Source organism: Ceratotherium simum, chromosome 13, assembly GCF_057802395.1.
Source record: "Ceratotherium simum simum isolate JZ-2026a chromosome 13, ASM5780239v1, whole genome shotgun sequence".
In the NCBI taxonomy this organism is placed as follows: domain Eukaryota; kingdom Metazoa; phylum Chordata; class Mammalia; order Perissodactyla; family Rhinocerotidae; genus Ceratotherium; species Ceratotherium simum.
The window spans coordinates 26614627-26627154 of record NC_141912.1 but is presented as its reverse complement, the minus strand read 5'-3'; the positions used below and the strand labels follow the sequence as shown (position 1 = coordinate 26627154).

The 12528-nt window shown below is 38.8% G+C and overlaps 2 non-coding genes across 2 annotated transcripts; one reads left to right on the top strand and one right to left on the bottom strand.

Annotated features, from left to right (window-relative positions):
• Nucleotides 1-2897: 2897 nt before the first annotated feature.
• Nucleotides 2898-2979, bottom strand: TRNAS-UGA (transfer RNA serine (anticodon UGA)). Its single transcript has one exon. It is a non-coding gene; the product is annotated as a tRNA-Ser (tRNA).
• A 3020-nt stretch (nt 2980-5999) lies between these two features.
• On the top strand, nt 6000-6081 carry TRNAS-AGA (transfer RNA serine (anticodon AGA)). Its single transcript has one exon. It is a non-coding gene; the product is annotated as a tRNA-Ser (tRNA).
• Nucleotides 6082-12528: the final 6447 nt, after the last annotated feature.

The following is a 12528-nucleotide window of genomic DNA, read 5'->3' as shown; positions in this document are numbered from 1 at the left end:
GGAATTCAAAGCAGAAATTTGAGTTAATTATGTTCCATGATTCAAGGCACATTATTGTTATTGGTCCATATAAAGTTCTTCTTTTGACTTGGTTGATTGATATTTTCCCTTTCACACCATAATATTCTATGTCTTCTAACTCCAGTAGCAACATTTTAACTATTTGCTCCATAACTTTTTATTTGAATGTTTCCTTGTGAAATATGTAGCTCTGTTTGCATTTGTTTTGCTATTTTATATGAACAATAAAAGATTCCATACATAGTTTTTATATTAATTTGTTACTTTCTCTCATTGTATCTTACTTCAGTGTGTGCATCCACCTAGTTTTATTTATCAACTCACAGAGTCCTAGACAAACAGATTGACTAAAAATCCCACCAGTATAAATACCACTAAATTGAACATACTCATAAATATCTTCCTATAGACTTCTGGGATATACAGCATAGAAAAGAAAGAAAAGTGGGATCATATGGTATATGTATCTTTTATTTAATTAGATGGTGACAGATTTGTCTCCAAAATGACTCCATAATTTCTAACCAGCAGTTCACAAGCATTGAATAGTCCTACAACAGTATCAACCCTTCAAAATTTCTGTCATTCTGACTTTTATCCATTGAAAAGAGGTCAAATGATTCGTCATTGTTTTAAATTGTGTATCAAAGATTACAATGAGTTTTAAACACCTGTCTAATTTTTAGGCTATCTCATCTGTAAACTAGTCTGTGTAAAGACCGCTTCTTTTTTTTCTTTTGAGACTGCCTCTTAATTGATGGATTTTCTTCTTTGTCTCCATAATGGACTCCTTCTAACCACTCCCACAAAGGTAACTTTGAATGTATTTCATGTTTACATTTTTACTAGGATTTGTTCCTGAAAAGCAGATGTCAATATTTTTTGTGTATTTTATTTTACATAAATTATATTTTGCTGTATATGTCATTCTGCTCCTGAAATTTTCACTGTTTTTTAAGATTGATCCTTATAGCTGTGTGTAGACCTAGTCCTTTTAAACGCTGCATAATATTTTCTAGTGCGAATACACTTTCTTTGCCACAGAATACTTCTTAGCTGAATATAAAATCCTAGATTTGCATTATGTTTCCCTAAGAATCCTGTAGGTGTTTTTCCTACTCTCTCACACCATTGAATATTATTCTAGAGAGGGCTGCTTCCAGTATGATTTTTTTTCCCTTAGCAATAAATTGATCTATTTATTGGCTCCCTAAATAATTATTTCTTTATCTTCAAAGTTACATAATTTTGCAAGGAAATATACTGCTTTTGTTTTCTCTAATTGTTATCACATTTTTCCTCTGCCCCATCCTTGCCATCTCTTCTTTCTCATCCAGAACTGAACCCATCTTTCTTTCCTTTGGACAAAAACTTACAAGCCTCTGAATCTATTTGTTTCTTCAAATCATTTGTGAAGCCCACAGAAACACTTTTGTCTCCTGAAAGTGCCAGAGGAAATAGGGAGTGCTGACAAAAGAATCTGCTCTGGGGTCTCTATGCAGCAGGGCTGAAGCATTAATTCTTCCTAACTGAGAAATTTGTGGATCGTTGCTTTGTAGGGTTTTAAAAATCTCACTGCCTTCCAACATATGTGATTTAACTCCAATTTCTCTCTGTCTCTGGATCCAAAATAGTTTTCAGCTTCCTTTCAAACCAGTTTTAGACTCTACACCCAAATCCCGCTGGTTGAAGAAGACTTTTTCAGGCTCTGTTGTCCAGGAGCTGAAAGGTCTACTGTGTGGGAAGATCTTTATAAACTGTGAAGAAACACCCTGCTCAAAAACAGGCGAATTTCCGTGGACGAATGAGTGATACTCCCTGTGCCAAAGATAACACAATCACCAGACATCCCAGGGACAGCAATATTCTATCCCAGGCTAAATCCAGCATCTTAAATCACACCCCTTTCTTGGCCTTATCGCCAGAGAGGACAAATCCAGAACAGCAAACAACTCTGAATTGTAGAGGCAGGTGGTGGCCTGAATCCCCGGCATAGGCAGAAGCAGACCAGCAGCTGTTGAGGTGGTGATGGGGAGTTGGAGCCAAAACCAAGTGACATCCAAGTTCCATCCTCCTGATTTCTGGTTCTGAGACCTCAATCATATTATTTAATGTTGTGGACCTTGCGGTCTCTATGATCAATATGTTGTGAGGATCTACAAATAAGACATGTAAAGCCTCTGGAATGGTGGTGTGTGTAGTAAAGGCCTGAAAACTAGGACCTGCTATCTCTCATTTTGGGGTAATAACAAATCTAACCCTGAATCTGCTGACTTGATAATCTTAGGAGAGTCGCCTGAGAAACATAAGAAAACTTAAGCTCAAGAACCTACCTGAAAGCCCTCAGTTTAAATGTCGTTTCATCGTGCCACATTGAGCAGTTTCTTCATCTTCATTAAATGGAGATAAAAATATCATGCGGTTCGTGTTTAACTCGTATCTTCTTGACACATCATAAGTGTTCAATAAAAGTTATCTGTCAGTGTCACTACGTTTTATGAGTCCTAACATCCCTTTTGTTAATAGGCGGTTAAGGAGAGTACCACGGTGCTATTAGACCAAGGGTGGCTGGAGTGTGACATGACATTATGGCCAAGTGACTTCGTACTGGCTGTGATCCGAGGCATTTAATGAAGTGAAAGAAATTGCCCTCCCGTAGCTGATGCCAAATTTGAAGTAAGCTCGACGGAACGTCAGGGTGGCACTGACACTTGAGAAAGTAGTGTCCATAGACAGGGGAAAGAGTACGTTGCTTGTATCTACAGATGGAGGATTCGTGTTGGAGAAGAACAACTTGGAGTGCAGGAACTTGGGTTGGTTTTGGTTAAATTACCTTGGAAAACCCAAGGAAAGTCATGCAGCCTTCCTGGTAAAACCGTAGTCGGCAGGATTCGAACCTGCGCGGGGAAACCCCAATGGATTTCAAGTCCATCGCCTTAACCACTCGGCCACGACTACCAACTCGCCATCGTTTTTAAGGGCTGAGGTGAACTAGCAGTGGATGTGCGGAGCGTTCGCAAGCAGTAGGTCTGGCAACAAAAAGTTGCCTCGTTCTGTTCAATCCTGTCCCTCAGGAAGGAAAGAGCTCGTCCAGAGCAAATCAACAACCAGCTGGTGATGCTGCAATTCAATAAAAGGCTCCTAGACTAGCGACACTAATTTCCTGGGCGCTGGAGCTTGTGCACTGGCTGCTGACATCCGCAGACACGCACGATCACACCTAACTCTCAGGAACAGGCAGAAGAGGAGTCTTGGGTTGAAAGTGAGCTCTGAACAACCTCGAAGTCTCAAATGCCAACGGGAAAAGGAACGGGAATGAAGGAACGTGGGAGATTGAGGGGCGTCTGCACTTACAGAGTTAAACTCGAAATCAGGAATGTCTTCGATGACCTTAAACTGACTTGTCCTTCCAAAAGAACGGTTAAAACCTGACTGGGGCGAAAGTTCGGGATGAGAGGCGGAGAAGGGGGGCTAGTTTCTGTCCTGAGTGGAAAAGATCAGGCAGGGAAGGTCTCTGACCCCTTCGGGGAAAGGTCACTCCAGTCGTCCTGGGGAAGAATCGAGACCATTCCGAAGAGATGGAAGTCCTCAGCCGCCGGAGCCGGGGGAAAAGGGAGGCACTCAGAATCCAGATTTCCCAAGAATCCGAACTCAGAGAGAGAACACTCTCTGTCCCGCCCAACGCAGAAAAGCGCAAAAAAGAAATGACAAGGTGTAAATGTTAGAATAAATCTAGCTAAATTAATAGGGTTGATTCTTGGGTCAGAGACTACGTGGTTTATTATTACAGAGGGATAATGAGGGGGAGAGTTGGACCAGATTCGTTTTTATGGAAATGTCAGGAACCCTAAAACCACAGACTTTCTCTCTGAATTCTAGGAATGGTAGTGTGTCACCAGCGCATGAACTAGTAGATTTAGACAGAACCTCAGATACAAAAGGAACATGACCTCCACCATCACGGTGGAATATGTCTCTCTGATAGTTAAAGCCCTCTCACATCTGTTTGCCTTTAGCATAATAAGAATAATGCTCCCCTCACTGTATTCTTGCAAATACTTTTTGTTCTTACTACTATAGCACTTGCTATGTACCTCCATTTAGGCTCATATAGGGTTTCTGACCTTTAACACAGCAAATTCATTTTGAAGTTTATTGTCCTTGAGCAATCTTCTCAAATTATTGCCTTTGAGCAGCAGTGTGTGCACTACCTGAGGACTTGTGAGAAACGCGAATTCTCTGGCTCAAGTTCAGATTTACAGAATCAGAAATGAGGAAGATCCAGCAGTTTGTTTTAACAAGAAGCCTGCCAGGTGGTTCTGATGCCCACTGAAGTTTGAGAACCACTCTCCTAGGGAAATAATCTTAAACCAAAGAAAAATACGTGCTGCACAAAAATCTTTATTTCTCACTGTGAGAGAAAAAAATAGATATTAAAAAATGGATAAATGTTTAAATATTTTTGCTTCATCTGCCTAATAGAGAATTACAAAGCCACTAAAAGGACATTTTGAAAGGCCTTGTAATTCCATTGGGAAAATGTTTTATTACATAAGGTTCACTGACAAGAGCAGGATACAATAAACAAAACTTCAACTAAGCAAAAAATTGTGCATGTGAAGTACTGGAGGGAGTGGAGGAATCCTTGAAAATGTTGTTAGTGCTAGTTTCTGGGTTGTGGGATCATGAGTTAATTTTTTGTTTGTTTTCTACAGTGTGAAGTAATCATTATCAAGTTTATAAGTGAATAGCAGAACAATGTATTTTATTGATTTGTTGGTTATTTATTGATGCTGCTCACGAGTTGACATTTGCCTCAAGTAGTCCTTGGATTAATCATCTGCTCAATGCACTCCACAGTGAGTACATTCATTTTGAACTTGTTCCTCAAATACTCAATGCCAGTTAGAGATTGGGAGAATTAATGAAGACTTCTACATCCCCTCTTGCTTGCTGACATTTAACTGGGCTTTTTGAAAAATTTAAATCATTTAAGAAACGATGAAATCGTTTTTGTGACAACATGGAAGGACATTGAGGGTGTTATGCGGAGGGAAATAGGTCAGAGGGAGAAGGTCAAATACCGTATGATTTCCTTCATTAAGTAGTAGATAACAACAACAATAAACAAACACATAGGGACAGAGATTGGATTGGTGGTTACCAGAGGGGAAGGGGGGAGGGAGGAGGGCGAAAGGGATAATTCGGCACAGGTGTGTGGTGATGGGTTGTAATTAGTATTTGGGTGGTGAACATGATGTAATCAGTGCAGAAATAGAAGTATAATGATGTACACCTGAAATTTATACAATGTTATAAACCAATGTACTGCAATAAACAAAAAATTAAAAACATAAATAAATAAAGCACATAGAGATAGAGAACAGTTTTATACATCTTTTACATTTGTAATACAAATTTTCACATTTTTAAGGTTTGGAGAACTGTTTTATTTGAGCTCTGTTTCATAATTATTCCTACATATGGATGCAGAAAAAGAAAGTTTTGAAATAGGTGAGGCAATCCTTTAAATCAAGTGGGTGTGAGTTTTTTTAAAAGACTGCTACAGAATCTTCCACTATATGGATGTCCCAAATTTTATTTTAAAAATTGATGGTGATTTCGAGTTAGTCAAATCGTCGCTGTACTCATGATTCTGCACCTAATAGTAGAGCGTGTCCCAGTGGTTGGGTGTATCATCTCACTGGATCCCCATCAGAAGCCGACAGAACAGGAAGCTGGTCTCATGGGAAGTCTCCTGCTTATTCTCCTTCCATCAGGCCATCAGAATAAGGGGTCCCTCCACTCTGAGGAGGTTGTTACTTGCCACTTTGCCATAACAGCGTGATATTCGTCTAAATGATGTCAAAGGGTTGGAAACATTGACAACAAATGCACTTTCCGATAGAAGATGTGACCTATTGAAGAGAGCTGAAGTCGGCATCACTCCTTATGCTAATGAGCTACAGTGTTTCCGTGTAGTCGTGGCCGAGTGGTTAAGGCGATGGACTAGAAATCCATTGGGGTTTCCCCGCGCAGGTTCGAATCCTGCCGACTACGGTACCTTTCCCCTTGGAAATGTCATCTATTGACACTTCACCAGTTTGAGAATCTGCTAGAAATTTGGTTGTTCCCCAACCCTACTAAACAGTCTCCAGTTATGTACCAGTAAAAAACACTTGCTTCTCCAAAGAGCAACTAACATCACTTCTCGGTATTTGTTACTTTTTAAAAAGTAATTCCACCACAGTTCTAATGGATTTTCTTTTCCCCCCTGAAAAGCCCAGGCTTTGGTGATGCCTTCCTGCTTCCTGAAATCAAAATCCTGCCTTGAAGGCAGCCTTTTCTGAGGAACAAAGTTGGCAGAAGTGTTTGGGTCTCCAAGGAATTACACCTTTATCAGGGCTCTTCTCCAGTCATGCATGTCCTCATTCACATCAGAAAAGGAAATTCCAGGAAATCTTGCATCAAACACAAGGAAAGCCAAGACTCAGAGGTAGAGTTGCCAAGTCGAGAATCCAAAATACATATTAATAAGCAAACCACTACAGAATTAAAGAAATTAAGTAAAGCCATTTTTTTGGTAATCCAATCAAAATAATCATTGACATCACTACAGGCTAGCTTGTCCTGGGGTCCAGGACAGCGGTGAAGAGAGAGACTGAAAAAGAGGTGAGGTTTTGAATCATTCTGGGCACAGAGTTCAGAGCCAAAATCCCATTGTATGATAACAAGTATGGGTTAATATATTAAATTAACATATTAAAGGAATGATAACTACAGTTGAGCACCTTCGCAGGAATCCCTAGGAGAATTCGGTCTATCATTGCCTTGGCAGCTTAGTAGAGCTGGTCTTCTTCCTCTCTTGTGGAGGTCTGTGCGGAATTGTCATATTTTAGTGCACCTCATCAAAGAATGCTTCTAATAACTTTTCGTAAATACACTAGTTGCCTTATTCTTGATTAAATATCAGATCCCTTCGTCTTTAATCTGTGTCTTCAGAGGAAAAGCATAATAAAAAGCACTGAGTCTCAAAGTCATGTGGGTCAGTGATGCTAAGCTGTGACAAGTCCTCTTTGCTGAGCAGTGCTGTCAGGATGAACACAATTTGCTTCTGTCTACTAAAACCTGGGTTTCTGGAGGATGAACTTGCTCTTTTTCTGCAAAACTTATCTCTCATCTCTCCCTCTCTCACATCCAGCATACTGGTTGCTTTGACTCTGAGAAACTAATATAATTCTAGAATGTCAAAGCTAATGAAATGTTAAGACTGTTCTGGGGAAACAATTCCTAATTTTAGAGTTGAGGAAAGTGACCCACATAATTCCAATATACAAAGTTTAAAAATAAAAATTTATTAAAGTAGATACCTTAGAGAAGAGTGTTAGTGTAAGCAGGAGTTCCTCTCATTCTGAATGCTTCTCTCTGGAGGAGCCCATGGAGAATCAAGCTTGTTTTCTAGGGGCTGGAGCAGAGATCCTGAGCCAGAATTTATCATAACACAAAATTTGTCGACCTGTGATCTGGTTTCTGAATACTTCCATTGGGATTCTGGAAGGAGTTCTTATCACTTTACTTTCAATTGCTGTGATATCTTGTAGGCAAGGAAAATAAAACCGAAAACAAGACACACTGGTGGACAGGGTCACAAAAACCAGAGTACTAGCAATTGCAACAGAGAATGTAAGTAAGGAAATGGAGACTTGATAGAGTCAGCCTTCACTTTCCTCAGTCAGTTTGATATTCAGAGAGAAGCTCTAAGGAAGAAGTACACTTCCAGTGAAATATATGTGAGCCAGAGATGAAATTTAAAAATTTCCGGTAGCCATATTAAAAAGTAAAAAGAGACAAGCGTAATTAATTTTAATACTATATTTATTTAACCAGATGTATCTAAAATATCAGTTAAACGTGTAAGCAATTTGAAAAATTGACAATGAGATATTTTACGTTTTTTTCTTTGTACAAAATCTTCAAAGTCTGGTATGTATTTTACAGTCAGAGTGCCTCCCATTAGGGACCAAGTGCTCAATAGTCACATATGGCAAGTGGCTAAAGTATTCGACATCACAGATCTAGAGTGTGTAGAGAACATAAAACTGAGCTGGTACAAGATTGAAACCAAGGGACAGTCTACACTGGAAACAACCAGCTCAAGTCCAAGATACAAGTTTTCTTGGTACACACTTCTGGGTGCCTTCAGGACTGTTGTTTCTGTAACACCCAGTAACTATTCGCTATTTTTATGCACTCTTTCTTATCTCCCTCAGTGTCTGTCTGCGAAAGCCCAGTAAGTGCTGCTCACAGCTACTGTTCCAACGCTTTGGGTGGCACATGTCCCAGCATGGTGGGCAGCTCCAGTCTGAGCATGATAAGCAGCTACTGTTTCAGCACTGCGGGCAGCTCCTGCCTCAGCACGATGGGCGCTGTCAGTCCATTTCAGGACTGCTTCTGGGAAGGCAGAGGCCAGGAAGTCCATGCACCTCCTCCACTCATCACTGTCTTTGTTTCATTTGTTTCAGCAGTGGGGGTCATTCGTCTCTGATTGGCTGAGTTGCTGGCCTTAAAGTCAAGGTAGGGTTCCTCAATTGTAAAAATTGAGGATTAGCTTCTCCAGTATTGGAGTGTCTCACTCCCAGGTTCTTCACCTTCTGAAATCCTGTGCATCCTTACAGACTGCTTTCCCACGTCTCCTACTGTGAAAAGCCTTCAAGTTTATCCCTCATCCCCTGCTTCTATGCCCCTTATGGTGTCTTTACTGTAACTTTGTTTAAGAAAATGCAACAATATTAGTGCTTCCATATGTCTTTGTACTTATATCTCATATCAAACTGTTTCTATATTTATGATTCATCCTGCCTGCTAGCATGTGTATTTTTGAAGAAATGGACTGTTTTAATCATATCTTAATCCTCAAAGTCCAGGTGGTCACTTCTTAAATTACTTTAAACAATTTAAACTAATGTACTAGAAACTAACCCCATTTATTAATTTAATTAGTATTGTGTCCTCTACTAAATAGTAAGTTCCTTTAGAGTGTCCTTTCATTTCCTTTGTTTTTTATGGCACCATCTAAAAGTCTCAATAAAGTAGATGATCAATTAATCTATCATTTTCTTTACATATTTTAAGAACCATTGATATTTCCTTTGCTGCATCTGTTAGTCTTTCAGAAGCAAAAATAACATCCTAAATAAAATGCTATTTGTGAGATATCAATGACTGCGAAATGGAAAGTGCCACCTCTAAGTGGCAATTGCAATAAACACAATGAAAACACAGGATTCAGAGTACTCATTAAGACTGAAGAGAACTAATGTTGCCTAGCATCTGTCTCCCTTTTACATGCTTCCTTCTTCAACAAGAAAGGGAGAATATCACAAATCAAGGGCTTCTTCTCAATGGAGACCTTAGAGTAAGGGTTGAAAAGGAGCTGAAGTAGAGATTCCAATCACCTCTGGTTAAAAAACAACAGGGTTCCATTCCACTCTGTTGGACCTACATACATCTCAGTCTAGTGTCCCAAATGTGTACTGTGAGGAACTTACACTGGCTGAGCTCTCTGAAAAGGGAGAGAGAAGCTCCAAGCAGTGGTTTGACTAAGACCTTAGCTTCGGGCATGGGTATAATTTTGACTTCTTAGTTGAGATTAATGACTCATGCAGCCACATTTCAATGATGGTATTTCTTCAGCAACATTGTGCTTAATTACAGTCTACTGATGGTGAAGGTTATTAGTTAAAATTAGGTTATGGGACATAAAGGAGAGTCTCAAATGCAGAGTGTTCTCAGCCTGATGTCCATGGTCTCCAATGGTATTTTGTGAACTCCCTGACGTGGTTTCCACAATTCTTTTGTGTCAGAACCATCTCTCTGAGAGAAGGTTAATAAGTTTTATTTTACATACCATGGGATTTTAAGCCAAAAAATAAATTAAGAATCTCTTTCTTAATAACTGCATGACCATTGAATGGGAAGAAGAATTTGCTAGCTCTATTTTATTGCTTTGGGAAACACATAAAATGACTGTGAAAAGTTATGTGGGCTCCAGACAAATTCCTTCTATCTGTCATAATAGGTTTGTCTAACGTGAGTCCAACATCTATCTTCCCAATGACAAAATCACACTCCCCATTATACCAGGGTAGAAAGCTTTATTGGAAATTGCCATGCTCACTGCTATGCCCATGCGTAGTTCTGGTGCTCACAGACCAAAACAGGCACATGGTCACCTATAGCAAATAACTCTCAAGGCCTTGCCTGATCCATGCTGCTAAAAACATTGACACACTTCTTTTTCTTTTATATTTCACTATTTTGTTGCTTCTGAGAACAAACAGGCACTATTTTAAGGATCTATTCCACAAGCTACCTCTTGTATATGGAAAGACATAGACAAGCACTTTCTTTCAATCAGCATCTTCAAGTCCCAACGACCTAAAAATTACAGACTTCAATTTAATTATGCTTTCTATTTTATCTGTGCCATTATGCTGTCAGTCTTAAGCAGTTTCTTCAAACTCTCCCTTTGTGGGCTATTTTTATTTGCATATTTATAAAGTATCCCTCCTATTGAACACTAATCACCACAAGGGCAGGGACGATGATCTTTGCCTTGCTAGCTTTATGTTACTATACCTCAGTGAAAAAGATTAAATCCATTCAGAAATGGGGTTTTATCACAGTACAAATCATATGAAAGAGACTCTTTAACCAAGATGCTTCCGTGGTGCAATGGTTAACACTCTGGTCTCTGAATCCGGCCATCTGAGTTCAAAGAACTTGTTTATTTCACAGCTTTATTTTCCTGTTGTTGGGTGTTTTTGGTTTGTTTTTTGTCTACGTATGCCATACTAAGCAATTTTATCTCTGTTATCTCTCAGCACTTAATATCTGCATCTGGGAGGCTTCAGACAGCCTCATCATGTTTCACAGGGAAGAAAAAAAGGGTCAAAAGTAAATACTTTCATTTGAAATAGCATCAAAAAGAATACAATAGTCAGGAATAAATTTAACAAAAGAAATGCCAAAGTTATATGCTATAAACTATAAAACATTATTGAAAAGAATAAAGATCTAAATAAACGGAAAGATATCTCATGTTCATGGATCATATCTTAATATTGTTATGGTAGCAATTCTCCCCCTAACTGATCTACAGATTCAATGCAATCCCTATCAGAATACCAACTGACTTCTTTGTACAAACTGATGGGTTGATTCTAAAATTCACATGGAATTTCAAGGGACCCTGAATAGCCAGAACAATCCTGAAAAAGGAGACAAAAGTAAAAGAACTCACACTTGCCAATTTCAAAACTAACTACAAGGCAATGATAATCAGTACTGTGTGGTACTATTTTAAGGATGAGCATGTGGGTCAATGGGATAGAATTGAGAGTCCAGAATTAAAGCTATATGCCCATGGTCAACTGTTTTTAGAAAAGGGTGCCAGGACCATTCAGTGACAAAAAATAGTCTTTTCAACAAATGGTGCTGGAAAAGCTAGATAACCACAGACAAAAGAATGAAGTTGGACACTTACCTCACACAATTTACATAAATGAACTCAAAATGGATCTAAGATATAATGTAAGAGCTAATAACATAAAATTCTTAGAAGAAAACATAGGGGTAAATCTTCATGACCTCAGGTTTGGCATATGACACCAAAAACACAAGCAATAAAAAAAAGAATAGAAACATTAGACTTCACAAAAATTAAAAACTTTTGTGCTTCAAAAGACACCATCAAGAAAGTAAAAAGACAACCCAAAGAATGGAAGAAAATATTTGCAAGTCATATATCTGATAACAGACTTGCATCTGGAATACATAAAGAACTCTTGCAACCTAATAAGAAAGAGACAAATAACCCATTAAAAAATGGGCAAAGGGCACGAATAGACGTTTATCCAGGAAAGATATACAAGTGGCCAATAAGGACATGAAAAACTCTTGCTATTATTAGTCATCTGTGCAATGCAATCAAAACTGCAATGAGATACCACTTCACAGCCACTAGGATGTCTTTAATGAAAATGCCATATAAAAATAAGTATTGAGCAGAATGTGGAGAAATCAGAACCATCATAGACTACTGGTGGGAATGAAAATGGCACATCCACATTGGAAAACAGTCTGACATTTCCTTAAATAATTAAACATAGAGTTAACATATGACCCAGCAATTCCACTTCTAGTTATATAAACAAGATGAGGGAAAACAAATAAATAACGATGATAGAAAAACTGAAATTATTTTGAAGTATATATAATGAAAACTAAAATCTCTATTCAATTTAGATGCTCAGCTATTCAGTTTCTGTATACAGCAGCAAACTGAAACCAGGTCTGGTATAACAGTGCAGTGTTAAAATATATGCATAGGGACAGAGATTGGATTGGTGGTTATCAGAGGGGAAGGGGGGAGGGAGGAGGGTGAAGGGGATGATTCGGTACATGTGTGTGGTGATGGGTTGTAATTGGTATTTTGGTGGTGAACAT